Source organism: Cavia porcellus, unplaced genomic scaffold, assembly GCF_034190915.1.
Source record: "Cavia porcellus strain 051 isolate PalLab524CR breed Dunkin Hartley unplaced genomic scaffold, mCavPor4.1 scaffold_17, whole genome shotgun sequence".
Lineage (NCBI taxonomy): Eukaryota > Metazoa > Chordata > Mammalia > Rodentia > Caviidae > Cavia > Cavia porcellus.
Genome location: NW_026947500.1, coordinates 11,144,113 through 11,150,112, shown reverse-complemented (window position 1 = coordinate 11,150,112; position 6,000 = coordinate 11,144,113).

Sequence of the window (6,000 nt, the reverse complement as noted above, 5' to 3'; positions counted from 1 at the left end):
AAACCTGGCAAACATTTATTAGAAAAAAAAATAAATTTGCGGTCTGATAAAAACTAAGGAATGCACAAAGGACATTTGGTTTTCTTGGCCAAGTGCCTTCCCCTTGAATACAGACGTCAAGGTCAAAAAGTTAGGGAGCAAAGTAAAATAATTTTTAAATTTACCTATTAGGACATATGGGAGACACCTGTCTTGCACATCTGGAAGACTGAATGCCCAACAACGAACCCACAGTTAAGGCTTTTTGAAAATCTGAGTGATTTGACATAAGCATTTTAGCCTCAGAAATATTTTTTAAAAATAGTCTTCTAATAACAAATATTGTTATGATTAGAATAATTCTTTTGACATTCTTAGAAGTGAAATTGCTATGTGAAATAGAGGTCACATTTTAAAATTTAGTAATACTCAGAAATTAGTCTCCATAAAGGCTACACTAATTTGTACTTGCACAGACAGAAAACACACTTCGTTTTCTTCACTTTTGCCAACACTGAAATGCACCCTGACAGGAGAAGGAATGATATTGATATTTTAATTTAGTTTTTCTTGTTTACTAATGTTAGTTAGCAGCTATGAAAGCATTTATTCTTAATTTTTGTGGCCTTCTCTGTGAGTTTCCTGTGTCTATGCATTACTGATTCTCAGTTGCTATGTGTTTTTCTTATAGCTCTTCAGGGAACTTTTATTTATTAGACAGATGGTTAATTTGCTATTATGTAAGTGTTGTTCACTTTCTTATCAATTTCATATTTGTTTTGTGTTATGAATGCTTTTGAACCTGTCAATGTTTTGATTTTGGTTTTTAATCAGTACACAAAAATATATTCATACATGTTCATATGGTACCATGTAATGCTCATACATGGATACATTGTATAATGTTCAAATTGGTTTAAACATACTTACCTTCTTAAACATTTATCATTCTCTTGTGGTGAAAATTTTTAAATCGTTTCTTTTAATTTTTTGAAATGTCCAGTACATGTTTCTATCTAACTGTAACTTGTATCTGCTGATACAGCCTCCACACATTTTCCTGGCCTCTGGTTACCATTAGTCTGATCTCACTTTCCCGGCGATCAGTGTTTTCATATTCCACATGTGAGAGAGCTCATGCAGAATTTGTCTGTTTATATCTACCTTACTTTGCTTAACTTAGTGATCACCAGCTTCATCCATATTATTGAAAATGACAGAACTGTGTTCTTTTATGGCTGCACAGTACATTATATTGCATGTTATATATACCACACTTTATGAGTTCATCAGCTGGTGGACACTTAGCTTTCCATTTCCTAACTTTTGTGAAGACTGTTGCAGTGAACATGGGAATGTGGGTATCTCCTTGCCCTGATGATTTCATTTCCTTTAATATTTATGCAGAAGTAGAATTGTTGGATCATATAGTGACAAGTTCTATTTTAAGTTTTTGTGCAACGTCTATTCTGTTTTCCATAATGGCTATGGCCTGTCAACATTTTGATGTAGGTGAGTCTCAATATTTTCTGCTACAGCTTCTTGCTTTTATCTCTTGCTTAAGAAAGTCTTACCTAATTTCCTAATTTGCTGTGAATAGAACACATTCTGATAGTGTATTTTGAGCGGAGGGCTTATATTTAATCACCATTAGTGCTAGCAAACCCAGGTGAGTGTGCAGAGGCCTGACAGTTGGTTGCTTTTATCATGATTTTCCAAAGACCAGGGTTCTCAAGGACCTCTGACAGAACTGAGTTCTCCAAACAGCTTTGTTTTTTTAAAATAGCATTTCTGTGCTTATTAAAGGGACTGTTTAAAAAATTATTTTGGAAGGAACAGATACTAGGTTTTTTACTTCTTTATTTTCTATCCTGTCACTGGCACACACAGCACTTTTTTTGCTTATAGTGATGTTGATGTCAAAGTAAGCAAGAAGGTGGCAGATAAACCCAGTCCAACTTCCAGCATCGCAGTTGAGATGGGCTAGTTCTTGGTCTCTGCTGTATTGTTTGTGGGGTTGGCTTTTAGTCTTTCTCACTTTTATTGTTTGAGAATCAGTTCTCTCCAGTTTCATTTATCGTAATAAAGATTCTAGTGGGAAATGGTGTCTGATATGGAAATTGTGTATTTTTTTTTCTTCAAAACAACACCTGCCATTTCATACTGTAGAAATTTGGCTTTGTAAATGAGTCACTATAAAGTTATGCAGCTTCAAATTATACTTCAAAATCCCAGAAAACACTAAATATGAATGATGACCCTGTAACATGTAATTTGGCTTCCTGTTTGGATGCAATTGAGTGCTCACCCGGCTTCTATGTTTTGTTCATTTCAACTGGAATTTCAATAATATTTTTATACATGATACTGAGGCAACTAGAAAATTCCTCTTTTAAATGTTTATTTTCATAAATTATCTCCTATTACTTATAGCCTGAGAATTTGGCAAGAATAGGCTCTTTTGAACAGTTTCAAAGTCTTTTAAAGTTGAGTTGTTTATTGAGCTTTTCATGACATCAATAGTTTCTAAGGAGTCATATTTTGAAAATTGTGTGTTTCAAGTGACTTTTTTTTTGCCAGTTTGCCTAAGGGGTTATAGATAAAAACCTAATTCATGGAAAGAGGGAGAGAAACTCAGTGAAGATTAGAGTCAAACACCTTTGAAGAATTATATTTCTTTAACATAAAAATAAAGTTTTTGAATAGGTAATACATTCAAACAGTTTAAAATTCCACATTGCTAAGGAGTATATAATGAGAATGTTTCTTTGTCCCTTCTCTTCTGGCCCCAGAACTCCTGAATTCAAAGAACAATACATATTTCTTTTGCATTTTACAAAGGCCAAATTTATTTTTCAGTGAAACCTCAGTTTTGCATATAAGGCCATTCAACTGTCAGAATCACACCTACCCAGATACCTAGGACAATCTCCTTTACTGAGACTCAATTGATTATAGGTGATGATCATATTTACCAAGTACTCCCGTGGGGACACGTAGCTTAGTATTTGATAGTAAATAAATTGGCTGATCGCCTAGCCAATTTGACATAAATCTTACCTTTAAGGTCCACTTTTTGTCTACTTAGAACTAACACATAGCTTCTATCTCCATATTTAATTAACAAAAAGAACAATAACAAAGTCATACTTTTTCCTAATGTGAAATAGCTACCCTGTTCACAGTGAAATCATGCTGTCCCTTCCTCAGAAGAATATGCAAAGTCCTGGATGACTTTCATTCTGATATTTGATAGCTTATAATTTAAGTAATGTGATATAAAATTATTACTAATGCTTTTATGTTTGATGCTAAGGGAACAAGAGCGGGGAGAAAACAAATACATTTGCTTAAAATATACATCAATCTATTCGTAACAAAAGAAGAAAGCCATACTCATAACCATGACAGTCCTCATTTCTGCAAATGATCATGTGGTCATGGCTAGTTTTATAGCTACTAACTTCCATTTCTCTTTTCCTTCATCAAATGCCTCAACTTATCATTGTCCTTGGCTTGACAAGGTCACCAAACATCCATTCCTGAATGGACCATTTGTAATTTTGCCTGAATTAAATTATCGTGGTTGCCTGTTAATTTTAATCAAAAGGGCACAGAATTACTAGGAGACATCCTAAAGTATCGGCTGTTTGAATCACCTGTGTAGTAGCCACTAAATTTCTCTTTGGTAATTAGGGTCAATCTCGTCAACCAGGACGATAACTTTCTTTTTAGTTGTTGACTCAGAGCCATGCAGAGTAGGTGACTGGTTGGTAGTCTTGACTCCTAGTTCAGCAACGTAAATATTGTGTCTCTGATGGAAGCTAAAACTAAGGTTTGAAAACTAAGACTAGAGGTCTTCTGGGGATGGGAGGTCATGGGAATGAAGACCCCAAATTTTGCTACTGAATAGTTGGAACTAATACTGAGTTGTACCGTTCTTATTCTGACCCCTTGACACGTGGACATATGAATTCAGCTTATCAGAGAACAGCTTCATACCACTGACACTGATGCTGAGTATGTACAGCATCCTAGAGACTATTACCCCACCCTTGCAAGAAATTGCCCCATAACAGGTGCTGCAAAGCAGTCTTCCAGAGGTCATTCCACTGTCCTGTTAAGCCCATGGCTTCATGCAGGTGGAGAACATGGTAAAACCAGTGAATTTGATGAGCTATGGTCCATTGCCATACTTAATTTGCTGTGAATTGAATTTCTTGATCAGAAGTAATGCTGTGTGAGGTTCGAGTGAATGAGGAAGGTATTTTGTAAGTCCATGGATGGTGGCTTCAGCAGGAACTTTGCACACAGCCATGGCAGATGTGTATCCAGGCTATGTATGAAGGCTAATGAGAACAAAGTACTGCCCATCCATGGTAAGAGGTTAAATAGACTCAGCTTGTACCCAGGTATCTGGCTAATTACCCAGGTAATGTGGTCATTTCTGGGTCTCAGTGTTGCTCTCTGTTGCTGAAAGATTGGGTATTTATCAGGGGTGGTAGCCAGATTAACCTTGGAGAATCAGGTTACCTGTACTGAGCCCGCATATAACCTCCATCACTGCTGTTCCTGCCACCATGGCCACTTTGTTGGTGAGTCCATATGCAGTGATGGAGATATCTGAGGAAAGAGCCTGACTATTAAGTACCATAGGTTCTCCTTTACTTCTTTCACTTAATAAGTCTTTAGGAAATTTTATATATCTGTACATGAAGGGTTTTATATAAATAATTTTTTCTGCGGTGCTGACATCAGACTCAGGGCCTTGTGTATGCTAGGCAAGTAGTCTACCATTTAACTACATCTCCAGCCCAAGATGTATCTTTCCAATAGATTGTTTTATATTTATATTGTGTAGTATGAGCAGACAATATTTATAGCCATGTGATTTAGTGAAAGTGAACAAGGAGAAAGGTCATTTCTAGATATTAATTATGTATATGGTACTTTTTCATATGTTGAGTGATCTCATAGAATTAGAAGTACTCGGTATCTGAGCAAAAAGCCTTTGACATTCAGAGATAAGAGGAGATCTCTGCCAGGGATACTCAGCTACCTGTACTTGGGGGGCTGAGCAAGTGGACCTCATGTTTGAGGCCAGTCCAGATAACTTCATGACACTTGTCTCAAAAAAGTGCTTGGGAAGTCAGGAGGAGAACACTGTTGGGTTCAAGACAATGTGTCTTTTTGGTGCTGGGAACTGAACCCAAGGCCTTGCTAATGTTCTACTGTAGATCTACACCTTCAGTCCCCAAGAATTTTTCACGTGCTCAGAGGTTGCCTGTGGAACAAAATATCAGCCATCCACAAAGATAGGTGACCTGATAATATTCCTATTATTGTGGAGTGAGTTCTTTCCTGTCCTATCTCCCCACTTTCCTACTGGTATTTTATGAACCTCTTAAATAAGCCACTGAACCTTGGATCATTGTATCAGTCTTTTCGGAATAACACACTGTTTTGGATGACCAAAAGCCAAGATAAGTAGCACAACAGAATAGAACAAGTCTCGAACTCAGGTATCTCTCCAAGTCCACGCTCTTTCATGCATCAGGGGCAGGCTAGGAAAAGTCTAGGCAATGGCAAAAGACTGAGAATGTATGATAAATTTGAAGAAATAGATCAGTGTGGCCAGAATAGAGTGTTCTAGGACTGGGCATTGTGGTTGCAAGAGTGAGACCAGAAATTCAATCTGGGCAGAATACATACAAGTTCTTATAGGTGAAGCTAAGGCTTTTGAGCTTTATCAAAAAGATAATAGAAAATCATCGCTTGATGATTGTATATCAATTTATAAGATTAATTCTGGTAACAAGGTAAAAAGCAAATTCAGGTAAGAGGTAGTGCAGAGACTGAAGGTAGTAAGACAGATTTATGAGACTAGAGAAACTAGAAGAAAAGAAAGAAGTGTGTGGGGCATAGGAACAAAGTATCTTGGTAGCTAGTTATGTCTAGGGGCATGAATGAAGGGCACCAAGAGAAGGGGGTAAATTTGTGCATTTGAATGAGTGGTAGTGA